General features: G+C 39.3%; 1 long non-coding RNA gene across 3 annotated transcripts; it reads right to left on the bottom strand.

Moving 5' to 3' along the window:
• Positions 1-1,296: 1,296 nt before the first annotated feature.
• On the bottom strand, positions 1,297-18,779 carry LOC107512441. 3 transcript variants are annotated; one of them, XR_004952514.1, is made up of 5 exons: positions 18,238-18,779; positions 16,224-17,401; positions 14,795-14,926; positions 12,523-12,618; positions 1,297-4,467 (listed from the first exon to the last, which is right to left on the bottom strand). It is a non-coding gene; the product is annotated as an uncharacterized LOC107512441 (long non-coding RNA). The 3 variants fall into 3 exon arrangements; XR_001597283.2 differs by lacking the exon at positions 18,238-18,779 and having other exon boundaries at positions 16,224-17,954; XR_001597284.2 differs by lacking the exons at positions 12,523-12,618; positions 18,238-18,779 and having other exon boundaries at positions 16,224-17,954.
• Between the last annotated feature and the right edge of the window lie 195 nt (positions 18,780-18,974).

Here is an 18,974-nt window from a genome sequence, read left to right on the forward strand (position 1 = left end):
AATATCAAATTTACTTGATAAGTGACTTTTGGGGCACTAACTTTTGAACTGAGTTGTGGTACTGGTTAAGAGAATGAGAAACAAGTAGAATTCTAGGACTAAAAGCAGACAACACCGAAAGATAATGTAAAGAATATGCTAAGTGAAAGTAGCACAGCTCATGTATATAAATAGTTGAAATGGTAAGAGTAAATGAAATGGCATAACTTAATTCCTTTGATGACATTCACCTGCTATAGGCTAATGACTTTGGGGAGTGGTTGTCATTCCCATACAATACCATAGGACTTGGGGTACCATTGAGAACTTGGATAGGAGTTGAGTGGGTTCTGTTTTGGAAAAGTAAACTTAAATCCCAGTATCCCAAGAGTTTGCTTGGCACTTACCATGTAGGCTATATGAGGTTTAAAATGGCCAGTTAAGTGAAAAAAGCAACCTGCTAGGTGTGTAAAAGTCTAGGGCCACATGCAGATGCAGTGGATTGAGTAGGAAGTAAAGCCCAACTGAAGGCAATAATATTTGGTCCCTGGTAGCATTTTTTTAACCCTCAACTGGGTGATAATTTCTCTGAGTTAAAGTGCCACGCTTTCTCAGTTTGGGTGGTTTATTGCTAGAGTTGTTTCAAATGAGAAAAGTTCATTTTTGTTGGACTACTGAGTGAGAGGACCGAGAACATTAAGCAGCAGTACAAGCATTGAACAGCCACCATAAGATGGTAAAGTGGCCAAGTTAGGCCATCTAACTTGTGCCTCACTGTGTCTAGGGTAACATTCTTAACCGGGCCCTAGAAGGTTTTCATGATCTTCACTGCCTCACCAACTCCCTCTACTGCGCTCTTGAATGCTTTCCCAAGGTACTAGTTAATTCCTGCCCTCATTTTCCTCAGCTCTGAACTCACCCTTTAGATGTGTTAAATTCAGTTGTATAGAAGCATAGGCTGATACATATTGAGCTTTTCCCAATATATGAAAACAAGATTCTGGCTTGAAAGAACTGAAATCTGACTCACTAAGATCTTTCTGAAATGCCAATGTTACTAATGGTTTCCTGAGTGATGGAGGGGCCCATTAAGATACATAATGTCCAGTATGGAATATTAGGCTTTGAGGCAAGTGGGCATTGACCTGAAGATGTGTGTAATTTCTGAATCCAGGGTCAGGAAAAGAATTGGCACAAAGGTATAAGGTGAGAGGCAGCAATGTGTTGAGAAAGGCCTGTGTATTGCATATAAGGTGAGCTTATTTATGCTTATGGCTCTTGGCTCAAAGCAGGTTTCATTGGGAAATTAATGCACTGACAATTATCCACATAAATCATACGTAGTTCACAGACCAATTAAAGCTGTACTTATTACAGTCTGAATTTATTTTAAGACCCAAGGAGAGGCAATGGGAAAGAGCTGGGTTAACACATTTCGAATGAAGTACAGACGGGTGGAATCAGTTTGAATACTACTTTGCAAAAAGTTTTGTCAGACAAATATGATTTCCAGAGGTTCCAAGTTGAGGTTTGGGCAGTGGATCAGGATCTGACAAAAGATGGCTGGGGCCAATACCATTCTTGTTCCTTTGAAACACTGACAAGTATGTCTAACCAACACCTGTAGCTGGGTTGTTTCACTGAACAACCCAGGAACTTAGGATAGAGTTGAGTATCAAGGAAGTTGTGTTTCTTGGGCAGAGGACATAGGACCAGATGGGTGTCATGAATAGACATCTGATATAAGACCCAAGAACATCTGAGTGCTTCATGTCTAGTGTATTGTTTACTTGGACTTTTAATCACAGATAATTGTGGTTTGTCAGGAGACTGGGAGAGGGCAAGAGAAGAATCTAGAAGGGGTACTTGTGATCAGAACATGAAAGGTCTGAGTACCATGCTAAAGAGTTTGGACTTTAGCCTCAAGCAATGATAAAATAATTGATTTCAAGTATGCGGTGTAATGATTAGTTATTAGCAAGATTAATATGGCAGGTGGTGTGGATGTAATGTCTTGAAGCTGGAAAACCAGGCATCAGGTTCTTAAATACCATGTGGAAATCATGAAGACATGGACTAAGGCAGAGGGGGAAGAAGGGTGGCAATTCTGAGAACATCTAAAACTTGAATCAAAGGAAATAGTGTCCAAGGCCACTGTCCTGTATCACAGGCTGTGTTAGGATTCCATGGGATTACATATGTATGTGTGTGTGTGTGTGTATATACACACACACACACACACACACAGCACTGGGTCTAGTGCAGCAGGCCTGAGAAGTATCAGGAAGATAGGAATTTTGGATGACAGGTTTCTGAGTAGGGTAAGGAGGTGGCTGGTGCATTCACTGAGGGAATATAGATAGGAGATGGGGTGGAGGCAGAGTGAATAATAAAGTTGGGTTTCACTGAAAGATGCCTGTGGGACACCAGAAGGACATGTCTAGGAAGAAGCAAGTAAACCTAATGGGCAGTTCAAGTAGAAACTCGGCTGGAGAGCTACATCTGCAAATAACGAACATAGAGATGTGAAAGGCAGTTGACTTCAGGGCTAGAATGGTGTAGGTAATTTAAACAGACATGAGGCGACGGTGAGATCTGGTAGACATAGAAATGATGGTGAGAGAAAATGAATGATTCAGTTTCCTGACTGATGAACTTTAGTAACCACCTTTCATTCAGTAATGGGTGAAAACTATTTGAAAATATAAAAACCCCAGGAAGAAGACAACTAAGACAAGATCTGGGGATGTCCAAAGGAGATGAGAGAGAGTGCTTCATTCAGTTGTTCAACATATGTATGATGATGTACCTATAATGTGCCAGGCCAGTTAGGAGATAAAGTGGAAGCAAAATCAGACATGGCTGAAGTTGACAGTCAACTCCAGTGTTGCGGAATTAGCCCAGGAACTAGGATAGGGCTGAGCTGCACAGACCAAGAAAGGTTATTTGAAGGGGCACTCAGTTGTATGCGGCTAAGGCCAAAGAGAAGGGAGACTAAAATAAAAAAACAAAAATGACATGCATTTGGCAAAATTTAAGTGTTTTTTTTCCCCATAAACTTCATTTCAGTAGAAAATCAAAATTAAATCCAGTTTGCTGCTTTTTAAGAGACCCCAGAGAGCTCTCTAGCCTCTTTTGCCATGTGAAGACATAGCAAGAAGTTTACAGTCCGCAGAGAATGTCCTCACCAGAACCCGACAGTGCTGACTTGCTGATCTCCAACTTCCAGCTTCCAGAATTGTGACATAATTGTCAGTTGCTTAAAAATAAGTAAGTAAGTGAGTGAGTAAATAAATAAAGCTAGAGGTTCAGGGGAGACAGGGCAATAAGGAATGGAGAGTTTTAAAAACGAGGCTTTGGTAAGGCTGCCTAGGTATTCTGTGGTTCCCTTTCATTTCTGTTCCCCTCCTCATGAACCAAGTATCTGTTCACTGAGCTCGATGTGCCAGAAGCAGTTCTAGGTCCAGGAGATGTAAGTGGAAAACAAGATGAACCAGAACCCTACTGTGACAGATTTCAGTTGTGTGTTCATATGCTTGTGTGTATGTGTTGTGTATTGGAGGATGACAATAGACAAGTAAGCAATTTCAGGTAGTGCATAAATGCTACTGTAAAGACAAAGAGAATGAATGTAATGGGGTGGGGAAGGGGGAGGAAACTTCTCTAGAAAGTTGGTTAAGAAAGCTAAATGATAAGGAGCCACCCCTGCAAAGGCGAGAACAGCCAGTTAGGCAGATTGTACTCAGCCTTTTTTGCATTCTGAGTTGGTTGCAAAATTTAACCTTGGCTGTAATTAGCTGAAACTTTGTAATACTGTATGTTCATGTATGAAGCAAAATAATGCACTGTAGACTTGTTTTTCTTAAGAACTTGTTTCAGAGAAAGCTTTCTCTTTCATGTTAGTACATAGGATTATATTTTTTGTTTTTTTCTAAAAACAAAATGTAGTTTGAATCATAATCTAAGAGAAGCATAAGACAGAGACTATCAGTAAGCTCAGGAACCAAGAATGGAATCTGAAGCAAAAGCTTTTTTTTTTATCATAAATAAGGTAGAGGGATGTTTTGTTAAGGAAAATGCCAATGAAAAAATGGTTCTCATGTATGGAAGTGGTTTGCAGAACAGGCGTGGTATGTAGCTTGAGATAAAAACATAAAAATAGTGTCCTTTATATAATGGGAATATGCTCTGGTGCTCCAGAATGAATACGTGGTCAGAGCTATATACTTTTAGATCACTCACAGATAATAAAAAATATCCTCCAGTCATGATTACTTGTAAAAACAATTTTCAATCAATAAAATGTCTAGTCCTATGTAATAAGTCATAACTCAAAGGTGACTTAACCTTAACTCACATCTTCCAGCTTGGGCCTCCTTTGGGCTAAAAGCCCGCAGTGGAAGAGGAGGCACGATCCCTCTGTTCTCAGCTTTCTCCCCGTATATCTTCTCTGGAGCTTGTAGCCTGCAGTTTCATTCCTCGGTGTAGCTAAAGAGTAGAGAGAAGGGGGAAGGAATGGTGAGAAGTGAGGGGACAGAGTTGGCTCTTCCTTGGCTGGGTGGGTTTACAATCTCTGGAACCAGCAGATGATTTAGCTGACTTTCTCTCCTTTGGGCACTTGTCGACCTCTTTGGAGGTTCTCTGCTGACTTCCCTCTCAAGTATTTCCCTTCCCAATTCGAAATAATCTTTTGTGATTCCTTCCTAGCCCCAAGGATCCAGCCTTTTCTGAGGTTTTCTCTACCCCTGAGGGCCCTATTGGCAGGATCCGAAATTATCTCATGCTGTCTTTCCATGAGTGGCCCAAAGGAAATGTTCCTGTCCACAGAAAACATTCCCATACCCCTGGCCTTAACAAATTCTTAAGCATAAGAAGATCTCAGGGCAGCAGCCCTCTCCTGGCTTGCCACCAAAACAGTTGCAGAAAACACATTTGGAAGCTGAGTGGTTCCTTTGAGGTTCCTTCACCAGGTTTAGAGCTTGAAGGTAGTAACCCCTTTTTCTAGGAAGGTTGGATTGAATACTTAAAACTCCCTTTAAAGAAATTTCTCTACAGGTCTCTCCCTTGGACTCCTATGTATGTCCTTGATCTCGATTTAAGGGCTGTGATTGTGACCAGGTTCTTAGCTACATTTCGTGTGTGCGTGTGTGTGTGTGTATGTGTGTGTGTCTAAATCGGTAATTCCTTGAGGCAAGAAAAGCCCCATTCTGACAGTGTTTTTATATATATATATATATATATATATATATATATATATATATATATATATATGTAAATAAACACCTAGCAAATGTAAAATGTATTTGCTTTGCTCTCAAAAATGTGTAAAATGATTTAAACTCCTGAATGTTATTATGTGGAAAAAAAATAAGTCCTTTAGGGGAATGGTCTTTAAAAATAAAAAGAACTGGTAGATGGTACTGGAGAAAGGTCTAGCTTCCTCAAGTTAGGGCGGGTGGTAGTGGTGGATGAGAAGAAAGCAGCAAATGATCTACCAGGTGGCGAGTAGAAGTGTTTCAGGAACACAATCATGTTGGGCAAAAGGGAGGAAGGAAAGGTTGGCTGTATGTGGTTCAGCACCTCAATGCAGAGAAGGCGAAGCCAGAGCAGAAACCATTATGGTCCTTGTTTCACGGGAGCAGCTCTCAGAGGAGGAGCAGTTTCCTAAGGGAGGAGAGAGACAGGAAGCAGGGAGCCTCAGAGAGAAGTACTGTCCAATTAGGGATGGCTCTGGAGAGAGAACCCTCTGGGAACGAACGCTCTGAGGTAGCACACCATGGCACAGTGCTGTAGACTTGCAAGATGCTTGAGATAGTGTAATAAAACCACTTTACTTTGGAGAGAGAAAACTAAGGCACAGAGAGATTATCTGTTAAAGGTATATATTTTCTTCCTTTTAGTGGTAAAGCTGCTGATGATAGCGTTGTTAGAATGCATTTTTTAAATTAATAAAGACATTATACAATGTAAGATTAGTTTGCAGCCAACTGGTCTTCATTAAATAGAATCCTTACTCATCTGTGGCTTGGGTGTGAAACCACAGTGCTAATCATACATTGTATAGAGCTCAAGATACCATACACATATATAATTTTAGCATTATATAATTTTTGAGTTAATAGCAAGCCATTTTCCAATCATCTTGATCAGAGCAAATCTGCCCTTTCCTGAATCCCTCCCTCTTAAAAACAAAAAAGTCCTATGAAAGAATAAATTATGGCGTAAAATTATCAATAGTTTTAAATTTTGAAGTTTTAAATTTTGAATAATTCATATTCATCAGAGACAACTCTTAGGATATGAATAGATTAACTAATAGACTTAAAGACAGTATCTCATTCTGCCTTCTGTTGGGTTTTTTTTTTTTCTTTTTTTGATATTTTTTATTGTCTTAAGATTAGGTAGGCCAGTGCTAAAAACCATGTAGATGCAAACATAGACAAGCATTTAGTATTTGTAAAATGAGAAAGCTTCAGTTATTTGACTAAAACATAATGCATTATATAAATATCAGAAATAATATGTAGAATATAAAAATATAAACATCCAATATAAGGTAGGGTTCAATGAAGAGACAGAAATCACCTACTAACTTGAACAGGAAAAGTTTAAAATAGGGATTAGTGTATTAGGTATTGGCTAATAAAATTAAAGAGAACTCTATAGAATCTAGGAAGAGCAGAAATGAGGAGCAGTCACTAACCCCTAGAGCTGAGAGAGAGAACCCAAGGAAAAGGCCTCACACCCCTGAAGCTGAGATCCAGGTGTCAGGGAAGGTGTGGCCTGGCTCCCTGGATGTTGAAGTGTCTTGCTTCTGGGGTTTGCTTGGAAAGCCACCAAAGGGATGGCTGTGGGGAAGCCATTATGCTGTGAAGAAGCTGCCTCAAGGGGCTCCGGGGAAAGCCTCTGGTCATTGCCTCTGGCCAGTACCTATGGCAGGAACCTGGCACTGGAGAAGCCACCCACATGGCAGGGGCCTGGCATTGGGAAAGCACCCCCATACCACAGGAGCTTGGCCCTGGAGAAATCATAGGCCTCTTTCTGAAATTTACCAAGCATCATTTTAATACGGCTTAGAGCTCTCTGTCAGATTCAAACTGAGTAAAATCTGCTGACTTGGCCAATATAAGTGCCTGTAAAATGTGCCAGACAAGCATTATCTAATGGAAATAAAATGTGAGGCACAAATGCAAACCACATATGTAGTTTTAAATTTCTAATAGCCACATTTATGAATGTAAAAAGCTAATTCTATTATTTAATATGCCCAACATATTGTTTACTATGTAATCAGTATAAAAATTATTGAGATCTTTTACATTCTCTTTTTCATAGCAAGTCTTCAAAATACAGTGTATATTTTATACTTTCAGCACATCTCAGTTCAAACTAGTCACATTTCAAATGCTCAAAACTACAGGTGGTTACCCTACGAGGTAGCACAAACCTTAGTGTTTTGGGAGTGAGTGATCATTTGGTAAAGTTGTCTGCATCAAAAATAATGGTCCATTCACTATATAATTATACAAGTAAAATCAAAACACAAAAGTTACTAGCCTTTAAGACAGGTAATTAAAGCTCAGTTTTTTACCTGTAAAATGGCAAAAAGGCTGTACCCTCCCTCCTAACAACATTAATTGTAAAGTACTGCTATGAAAACAAAATGGTGCATATAAAGTGTTCAGAACAGTGCCTGGCACACAGTAAGGGTTTGATAAATGTTAGTGATCATAATGTTATCACGTAAGTATCATTCCTGGATAATGGGTATCACTTTGATAACAGCGGGAAGACAAAACCCTGTAAGATGACATGTATCTTGGTGAAGTTACCAGTCAATAGTCTAAACTGTATGCTGGAGACTTCAAGCACTGTAGGCTTTAAATCTGATTTGATCAGAACAATGCAGGTGCCTTATCTCTCAGGTGAAGTTCAGATTAACCAAGTCACCAAGATGAATATAAAATCGATAAAGTTATGTTTAACAACATTCTATCTACAAGTGTAAACACAAGGCTGTGTGCCCAGCACTGCTCATCTGGGTGCACAGCTCTCCCAGCACCTCCGTGTGCTCACAAACCTGGAAGCAGTGAATCGGCTCATTTTGGGTTTTTTATAGTGGCTTTATTACATAGGCAGGAGTGATTGAATCATTGGCTGTTGGTGACTGATCCAACCTCCAGCCCCTCTCCCCTCCCTGAGGTCAGGGGGTGGAACCGAAAGTCCAAAACTTCTAATGACAGGGTTGACTCCCCTGGCAACCAGCCCCATCCTGAGTTGATTTCCAAAAGTCACCTCATTAAGAAATTTATCCCTTTTAACACTTTGAAAATTCTAAGTGTTTTGGAAGCTGTGAGACAGAAACTGTAGAAAAACAAATATATATGAGAAATATATTTTGGTAGATGATTCCAATTATATCGCAATATCCATATGCAAAAAAAATTTTTTTAAAGAATCTCAAACTTTGCCTTGTACTATAAAATCAAGATGTGTCAAAAGCCTAAATGTGAAATTCTAAAACTAAAATTCTAGGAGAAAATCTCTGTGACTTTGTGTTAGGCAAATATTTCTTAGATATGGAATAAAAAAGGACAATCTATAAAGGAAAAAATTGGTAAACGACTTCATCGAAACTAAGTATTTTTGTTCTTGGAAAGACAGAAATTAAGGAAATAAAAACGCAAGACAAAGGCTTGGAGCAAATATATGAAAAACCTATACGATAAATTACTTGTATTCAGAAGAACTTAATAATTAAAAAATATATTGCCCAAATTTTTTGAAATTGGCAAAAGATCTGAATAGATAATTCACCAAAAAATATATGTACATGGCAAATAAACACTTCAAAGATACTCAACATCATTAGTCATTGTGGAAATGCAAATTAAAACCACAAGGATGTAGCACTACGCATCTACTAGAATGGCTAAAATTTTTTAAAAATAAAAATTGACAATACAAAGTGTTAATGAGGAACAACTGGAATGCTTATCATGACAGTGGAAATGCAAAATGGTATAGCCACTTTGGAAAACAATTTGGCTGCTTCTTATAAAGTTAAACTTATACCATTGGGGCGGGAGCGGGGGGGTCAGAACAAGCCACCCCAAGATGTGCCTCAGTGGTATGCAGATTACTTTGAGCTAAAAATAATTTAGCTTTAGGCTTGAGACAAACTTCAGCTCTTCCTTTTAACTACTATTTGAAGGACAAGGCAAACTTCTATTTACTAAATGTTGGTTATCATCCTACAATGACACCTTGAAGCCCCTAAGGTACATTAATTTAATTACCTGAGCCCTAGATGGGGATGTCTTATATAGGGGTCCCCAACCCCCAGGCTGCTGGCCAGTAGCTCCCTGGCTTGTTAGGAACTAGGCCATACAGCAGGAGGTGAGCGGCAGGCAGAAGAGAATGCAAGCCAAGCTTCATCTGGATTTGCAGTCGCTCCCCAGGGCTAGGCTAGCATCACCACCTCAGCTCCACCTCAGATCAGCAGGCATTAGATTCTCATAGGAGCACCGGTCACTGGTGCCAAAAAGGTTGGGGACCACTACTATATACTTCAGTCTTTCTATCTATCTCCGATCTCCCCTGCATGTGTATGTAGTCTCTGACTCACATTTGCCCAATTCCCATACATATGTATTAAATTTGGTTATTTTCTCTTGGCAATCTGTCTCATGTCTATTTGATTATTAGATTAGCCAGAAGAACCCCACGAGTAGAGGGAAGTGTGTTCCTCCCCCACACCACTATACAACCCCAGCAATCCCACTCTTGAGTATTCAAAAGACATCAACGTGCAAAGACTTCTATGTGAGTGTAACTGGCTATTCCTGTTCTACAAACTAGAAATGACCTAAATGTCATACCTTAACAATGGATAAATAAATTGTTATATCTATAAAATGGAATACCATTCAGCATAAAAAGCAATGAACTACCCACACATGCAACAACATGGATGAGTCTCAAAAGGGTTATGCTAAGCGAGAGAAGCTGGACGCAAAAAAACTATATATTGTATGATTTTCTTTATGTGACGTTCTGAATAAGGCAAAACTATAGGGATAGAAATCAAAAGGGCAAGGGAATTTTGAGGGTGATGGAGATAGTCTATATTTTGATTTTGGTGGTGGTTATGTAACTGTATACATTTTTCAAAACTCACTGAACTCTACACTTAGAGAGGTTGAATTTTATTGTATGTAAATTATGCTTCAAAAAACTTGTTTAAAAAAAGGGCAGTCAGAAGACAATGGAGCAATGCCTTCAAAACTCTTAAGAATTTTTTTACAACTTAAAACTCTATATCCAGCCAAACTATACAGCACAAGGGTAGAATAAAGACATTTTCCAACACATAAGCTCTCGGAAAAATTTACTTCACTAAGCATTTCTCATAAAGCCACTGGTGGGAAATGTTCCACCAAGCCAGGCAGAAAAAAACGAAGACAAACAAGGGAAACCATGCCATTCAGTAAACAATAAACCCAACATAGGAGAAAAATAAAGGGACTCTCCAGGTTCCAAGATTCACCACCTTGAATCTTGCTGGTGGTGGAGGATTCTTGGATGATAACTCTGGGGTAGAAGGCAAACAACTGAAGCAGGTAAGAAAGCTGTAGGAGAGTTCAAGATCAAACTGATCATATACCTCACATGTTCCAATGTCTTTGAGAGATTTTAGACCATTGGTGGAAGTCTGAGTCAAATCAATGATAAATATATAGAAAAGCAAGCAAGTAAAAAATATGACAGAGTATTAACACCTTCTGAACATTCATTATACACCTCATGCATTTCAATGTCTTGAGAGATTTTAGAAAAAATTTGGGTTGAATTTGTGATAAGTACATAGAAATCTAAGCAAGTAAAAAGACATCACAAAGTAGTAATTCCAGACAAAACAAAAAGTCTTTTAGTAAAGGTCAATTATAATGTACATAATCCAATTACGGACCTAGAAGGTTCTCTATGTTAAAATTTCAGTCGAATAATCTCTAAGGATTTTAGTAGAAATAAAATATACTAGAGTTAGAACAAATTCATAATACAGAGAACAAAATTCTAATATAAAACATACTTAATTTCTGAAATTAAAAGCTCTATACATTTCATAGTGTACTTGAATTTAATGGTTTTGCTCTATGTAAGACAACTAGGGGATATGAAAAATATGAGAAATTAGTAACTTAATGCACTGATTATATATGTTAGAAATAATATTCCTTACTAAAAAAGAAAAAAATTAGATTTTTTGCTCTCTTCTTTCTTATAAAATGTATTAGTTACTGAAGAAACCATCGGAACTATATAACAGCTCAGTTCTTCAGAGTGTATCCTCTTATTATGGTTAGTATAACTTTCAACAAAGTTGTACCATTGTAAGATTCTTTTAGGAAATAGAAGGTACTTTTAAAAACTTTTGAAGAAAATATTTCAGAATGAAGACCAATCTTCCTTAAATTTTTAAATGTTTTATGTTTTTCTTATTTCAAAAGTATTTAAGGGTCACAGAAGAGATATAGATGAACTTTAAATGGATATTGCTAAGGGAAAGAAACCAGTGTGTAAAGACTATATGCTGTATGATTCTGATTATAGGGCATTCTGAAGAAGGCAAAATTATAAAGACAGGAAAAAGGGAAGGGCTGAGTATGTGAAGCACATCTTTTTTTAGGGTGGTGAAATTATTCTGTATGATCCCGTAATAGTGGATACATGTTATTGTACAGTTGTCAAAACTCACAGAACTTTATAGTCCAGAGTAAACCTTAATGTATGCAAATCTTAAAAAGTCTTTTGGGAGGTTGTAGTGTAAGGCCTAATATTAAAGCTCCATATTATATGTTGCTTTGACATTGGTAAAATTGGTATGTCCTAACTGTAAATTCCCCTCCCAACTCTGCTCCCATAGATAACCTGTTCCTCTAGCTAAATGACCATCCTTACCAATGGGCACCAAGCACAGTTAGTGATAATCTCCAAGTAGGGGCTTTCACTTCTCCGATAGCCTGTGGAATTATTCAAACAACTAATCACATTCTTCACAGGAACCAGGGGGCCAGCCCACCCTCTTGATCTATAAACCTGCCTTGCACAGTCACTGCGTGTTCATTCTGTTCCGAGTGAAATCCCCACAAAACCCTGAGTGGTATGTGGTGCCTTCTTCCCCTAGGTTGAGAGTAAATGTGATTAATAGACCGCTATTGATATCATCTGTCCTTTGTTGGGCGTTGTGTGTTTGGCCCCCATAACCATAGGGAGGGAATTCCTCCCTCACCAACGGGGTGAATAGAAGGTAATTAAAACAGGTTGGGGGATCCCAGGATGGAAGGCAGATTGTGACAACATCATCTATCTGAATTACATATGTATGAAACAACCTCACTGAAGAGGGTAGAGGGAATAGGTGGTTACCTAAGAAAATGGTGTAGTACAAGATTAACACTTGGAAATGAGCAGAGTCTGTAAGACAAAAGACAAAAGGAACTGAAGTTGACAAAATTGTTACCTGTAGGGAATTCTTACCTGTAGGTTAAGAATTCTGCTACTTCCACAAATATGTACTCAAAATGAACAGTTAACTGAGTGAATGTTGTTCAATAATGGAGGCCAGGTTTCTCCCTGTTGGAGTGGGAATTTACAGATAAGCAAAGGGATGAGGCTAGAATAATCTATGTGTAACGGATTAGAGTTGGTTGTATGAATCAGTATGAAGTCATGTCTAACTTAATACAGACAGAGGTATTTTCCCTGAATAGAAATATTTAGAGATGTGGTTATATTTATTGGTTAGTATACACACACATATACATTTTTTTTGCTCTGTTAGCTGACAGGGTCCAGAAGCAATGACACTCCAAACACCAAATCTTGAGTTCTGAAACCACTCTCCAATAAAAGTAATCAGGACACCTTGGAGAAATAGGTGATCCTAGAACTGGGGAGGAAATATACAATAGGAGTCTGGAGCATCTTGTGTGCCAGAGAGTAAGGAAGTGCTAAACAAAAGCCAAGAATAAGAACTACATTGATGGAGATATGTCAACAGAGTACATAAGTAACTGAGAGAGCTCCCAGGGACCAAAGGTGGAAAAATGTGAGCAATAAAAGGAAGGCGTATTGGATTATAACCCAGTGTAAAATATTCAAGAGTCCATACTGCTTTAAATAAATGATCGAATAAATAGATAAATAGAAGAGACAAATCTCCTGTGAAGAATTCCAAAGAATTTATGTAGCTAACTCATCTTAAAGGGTGGGAGCAGAACCCCGCAATTCTTAAGTGTGAGCTGTGCTTCAAAGGGTACAGTATGGAAAGGAGGAAAAGAGAGTAACTTTACAGTAGAGAAACCTGACAGACACAACCTTAGCCAGATTATCAAGGTCGATACCAACAGTAATAAATCAGGTTGATAGTCTGAACCCTTGATATGATGTGATGAAAATGGACCATTGTACTCTTCCTCCCCAAATCCCATAATACCAGTCTAACCATGAGGAAAACATCAGACAAATTTCATTAGAGGGGCATTCTACAAAATACCTGACCAATACAACTCAGTACTGTCAAGGTTATCATACCAGGAGTATCTGAGAAATTATCAGAGTGAAGGGTCGTTTACAGAGACGTGACAACTAAATGTAAAGCGGTGTCCTGGATGAGATCCTGGACCAGAAAAATGACATTAGGTAAATACTGAAGAAACTGGGATAAAGTGTGGATTTCAGTTAATGATAATGTAACAATACTGGTTCATTAATTATAAGAAAAGCACCGTATAATGTAAGACGGTGATAACAGGGGAAACTCAGTATATGAGAACTCTGTATTATCTTCACATTTTTGTTTTATAAATCTAAAGCTGTTCTAAAAAATAAAATCGATTTTTAGAAAAGTATCTGGGAAGCCTAAAGAGTGATAATTCCAGCAAACTAAATAATAAATAAAAATAATAAATAAATGAGGAGTAAGGAACTTAGGGGAAGGAAAATACAATAAATCCAGGATGAGGGTCAGATCAGTAAAGTGCATGGCGCAGCAACCTCATTTTTGTTAGAAGTAGACTGTAATTTTGGGAGAGCCAGAGCAAATACATTTTGCATTTCTGAGTTTTCCAGCATCCCTCAGTAGATTCCTGCACTGAGGATAGAGACAGCAACAATAGACTAGAGGGAGCTAAACTTAGGGTAGGAAAAGACCTCCTCACTCCACAAAATGCATGCTTAGGTGGCCTGTGAACTGCCATCTAAGAACTTAGAGTCTGGTCACCACAGGGTCTTTGTTCCCTAGGCCACTGCTCTAGCAGTCCTCTCTCTGTTTTTAGACTTAAATGACTGTTGAACAGATCTTTCAAGAATATTGTTTTAAAGAGATTCAAATTATTATTCTAAATGAAGAGCCAAATTATTAGCCTGTTCAAGGTGCCCACATGTTTATCAACCCCTTGTATTACCAAATTGAGTCAAAGCAACTTTAACAGTGACCAGAAACAGGACAGTCCAAAGATCTCTTTTTCCCCCCTGCACCTTTCTCACTGTCTCAGTTGATCCAGAGGTACAATTCAGACTATCAGCCTATCCTTTAGGCAACCAACCAAAGATATGCTTTCCCTTAACTGAGAAAAATAGAGCAGCAGAGTTAGGTGTTACATTTTTGGTGAATGAATATACTTTGTGCAGCTGATCATGGACAGAGCCACATGCCTGGTAATCAGTGGATCAACTGAGAGGTGAGCAGGCTTGACATTTTCTCATGAAAAGTAAAAAACAACAACCAGGACCAACCAACTGCACCTACCTGTAAGATGGGCCAAGGGCGTCCTTGTGAGCAGTGTCAAGACTTTCCCCAGAAAACAGTTCTGGACCTATTTCTACAAGGGTAATCGAAGCTTAAAATTGATCACCATGAAGAGGTTGCAAACATTTTAAACTAAAAAAAAAAAAAAATTCAGATCAAGAGTTAGGAATCATCTACCCCAGTTAACAAGTATCTACAAATTAACTTTAATCACTACAACATCCTGGGGAGAGTCTAATATAAATAACTTTTCTTTCTGTCTCTTCCTTAGGCTTATAATGCCCCCAGATCTTAATTATCCACACTCTAAGTAAGTGTTCTGTCCTTGGATCCCTTAACTCTACAAATTGGGGAGATCTCATCCATAATCACTGCCCTACTTCATCTGCCATTTGTATGGTGATGACACTCAATCTGTATCTCTAGATTGACCCTTCTTTGGAGTAACAGACATGTATTACCAGTATATTCCCGGATATCTTTACCTGAATGTCTTAATGCTATAAATGGAATTTATTATTTCTATTGAACCTCCACTTCACATCCTCTTGACAATCACTCCAGAAACCTGGGAAGTAATTAATATTCTTCCTTTCCTTCTCTGTCCACACCTATCTCTGTACCTCACCAATTCCACTTCTAAATAGGCCTTGAGTTTTCTTTTTCGTACATGGTACTTGCCTCATGGTTTCTTCTGTAGATGCTATCAATTTCTTTGGTTAAGAATGTATTTCTGAAATGCTTTGCCTTTACATCCTTCCATGGCTCATCATTCTCTATAAGACAATGTCCAAATCGAGAAGGACATATGGGGCCTTTCAGGATTTAATCCTCTTCTTTCTTCTAACAAGCCCCTTTGTAAATCCAGGTTTCATTCTCTGTAACCGCTTGCTTTTCTCTAAAAAGCCTAAGGCTTCCTTCCCTCTGTGATTTTGCACCTGCTCATCCCCTACTTGGGATGCCGCTCCCAGGTTCCTCCATACCTCATACCATCCTTTTCCAAGAACCATCTGTTAATACTCCGCTAAATACATTCAAGTTCAAGCCTTTGTGCAGCTCCACAGATAAAAGTTATGCTGTCCTCTCATAATGCCCTTTTAGGACCATATATATGTTTTTATTATAGCACCTATCATACTACTTTTCCAAGTCGGAGGCAAATACTGTGTTCTTTTGCTTTTTGTGTCCTCAGAGTCTAGTGGACTATTAGCCACTAGTTGTAAATAAATATTGACTATTAGCTACAGTGTTACTACAACTAAGCTAAGGAAATATTACACTGCATTAATAGCAGTGTAGTAATCAGAATTTTTAGTTCCAGACACCAGATTTAGGGATAAACATTTAGGAAGTACACTATCCACATGCCACTGACTGTAGGGTCAGTCTACCAGGACGGCCTTAAGAAGAAAAGACTAGGAGGACTCACAGTTCCCTCGGAATCTCTGAAGGGCTACAGAGGAAGCAGATGACAAGTAACTACTAAGCTTTTCCAAGACAGGAGGTTCTCCACCATGGTGTTGGGTCATCCTCATATGTCTTCATCAGCGCCGAGATGTAACTTATTTGTACTAATAAAAGCTGAAGTAGTGAGTTTGAACACTTTTTCCTTCCTCTTAAACTACAGTAGATTGAGGTCTACTTCTATAATGTCACTCCTGCCCACTTATATTCTAATATACTTTGCTTTGATAGGGACAGAGTTAAAACTGATGCATCCAGAAACTGGGCATAAGCTACAATCTATCTTATCTTTGTTTCTGCCCTGGAGGACGCGGAACTGTGAATATTATCTACTCCAGGGGAATTCAGAGAACTGTCATCCTAGATTGTGAGCTCCTTCAGAGTAGGGCACATGACTTTTATTTTCTATCTGTCCACAGTGTCTGGCAGTTAACGGATGCTTGAAGAAAAGAAGGAAGTGAAGGTTTGGGGAATGATCAAAAATGGGAGAATGAAAGAAAATGTGGAAGAAAATTTGACAAAAATTTAAAAAAGAGAAAAAGGAATAAAGATGTCTTATTATTTACTTTCTTAGAAAATGTTAGTTGAGTTGTTTTTAATGTGACATAAGGAAAAAAAACAGCAATAAAAGCTGTTTAAAGACTTTGGGAGATTGGATAAGATGACTTCTAAGTTCCTATTCAATTCTTTAATCTAGGATTTTAGATTTTATTGCCCCAATAATACTCTTCAGTGAATAGTAGCATTTAATGAATATTTATTAAATAGAATTATAATCAAAACACCAAAGAAGAAACAAACTGATGTTTCTAATAATTTTTTTTTTCTTTCTTAACAGGGGTGGGTTTGCAAAATTCAACTCCAGTTTGCTCCCTCATAAGATGCTCTGTGGTTTAATTGGCACCATACAGAGTTGAAGTACCTTGTGATTTTCTTTCTTTCTTTCTTTCTTTTTTTTAGGTTAAAAGAAATAACAGAACGTTGCTGGGCTAAATTCTAGACATGATGCAAATTTAAAATAATTTAAGATGCTATTTCTAGGGGGAACAAGGGGGGAGAAATTAAAGTTTTGTTTTGTTTTGTTTTTTCTCTATGAGAATCCAGAGAGCTCTTTCTGCTTTGCAGAGGTCACAAATGCTGGAGCTGCAGAAATTCACAAGGCAAAACGGTAAAGGTGAAGAAACCAGAAAGCAAAAGTTACAACAGTAACCACTGCCTGCTCCCCCCAAATATCTCAGTAATCAAAGATTTCTTAACTTTTTGGTCTTTCAAAATATGTGCAGTTCATAATAGAGTAGGAACTGATGATGTATCCAGGGCTAGTTGTAACTGTTTGGTTTATGTAATTCTAAGAATCAAAGGCTATTGCTTTCCCTGCAGTATCTTACTTGGAACAAAGCAGTGCTTAATGCACGTTACTTTGATTTCATAAACAGAGAGGACATAAATATTAGGAGAGTTGTGTAACTTCATTAGAAAAATAATATTTTTAGTCTTTTAATTTTTTAAACACTATTTCCATGAAGAGTCCAACTCTGCCCATCGACACTAGCCCAAATGCTATGACACTGCAAAACCGAGATCATATGAACTGTTTTCTTTTGAGGGGAGGGTGGGTGGTTGGACACGTAATTCCACCCGTGTTAGAGGAATATAATTGAGTAACAAACTCATTTAAAAATTCTATTCCAAATAAGTATACTCCCTCTACTTCCCATCTCAGCCCATCGCTGTGATATACAGCATGGTCCCATTTGTATGGATAATGGACTAAGTCTTACTCATTCTTAGTACAATAAATATTTGTCGATTGATCTGGTTGATGCAACCATAAGCCTCGTTTTCAGTTCGGTGAAAGTCTATGTTTCACTGATAATCTAAAATACTCATTCCTATACATCAAAATGTCGTGGTTACCATCCAATTCCCCGAACACAAATACATTCACAAATATCCCTAATCTGTTCCTTCCAACATACCTAGCTTTGGGAGGGAAATTCAGGAAAGCGTCCAGCAGGAGGAAAGACCCATAACGTTACTTGAGCTGTCGAGGTGTCCAATAGCAATTTACTGGCTCACAGTAAAAAAAAAGAAAAAGAAAAAAAGAAAGAAAAGAGCGGCGGAGGGGGCTGGCCGCGGGGGCGGGGAGGTCGGGGAGTGGGTAACTTATCAAAGCAGCAAGTGCAAATTCCTGGTGGTCTCTAGTCCATCCGCGGAGGGAAAACGAAAAGGTTAGAAGACACCGTGTTTCAATTCGCGCTGCACGAGCCACACATCCGCCCTACCCGAGCGGGCTTCCCCAGGGCCCATCACCTCCCCGCCCCCTTGGAATCACCAGGAGAGTGGTCCTCCCGACCCGGGAGTAAAAATTAGGGGAGACCGCTGCGGACAGACGCTCCTCTAGAGAGAACAAGAGCGGGGAGAGGGTGGGGAGGGGGTGCCGCCCTTCTCAGCAAGCCAGGGGGACCCCCCTCTCGCACGCAGGTGGGCGGGGGCCCCGGGCCGCAGGGATGCAGGGCAAGGACGGGGATACCCGCGCCCCTCCCTGCGACCGCCGGCCGCCCCGCCAGGGGGAGCGTGTGCGCCCGACGGCCGGCGGCGGGCACTCGGCGGGCTGCGCAGGGCGGCGGCTCCGCGGCGCGGCTCCCCTCCCGCGTCCCCACCTCCTCCCTGGCCGGCCGCCCGCCCCCGGCGGGGCCCTGCCCGCCCCCTCCGC

The sequence above is a fragment of the Rousettus aegyptiacus genome, unplaced genomic scaffold (assembly GCF_014176215.1).
Source record: "Rousettus aegyptiacus isolate mRouAeg1 unplaced genomic scaffold, mRouAeg1.p scaffold_m13_p_8, whole genome shotgun sequence".
NCBI classification, from domain to species: domain Eukaryota; kingdom Metazoa; phylum Chordata; class Mammalia; order Chiroptera; family Pteropodidae; genus Rousettus; species Rousettus aegyptiacus.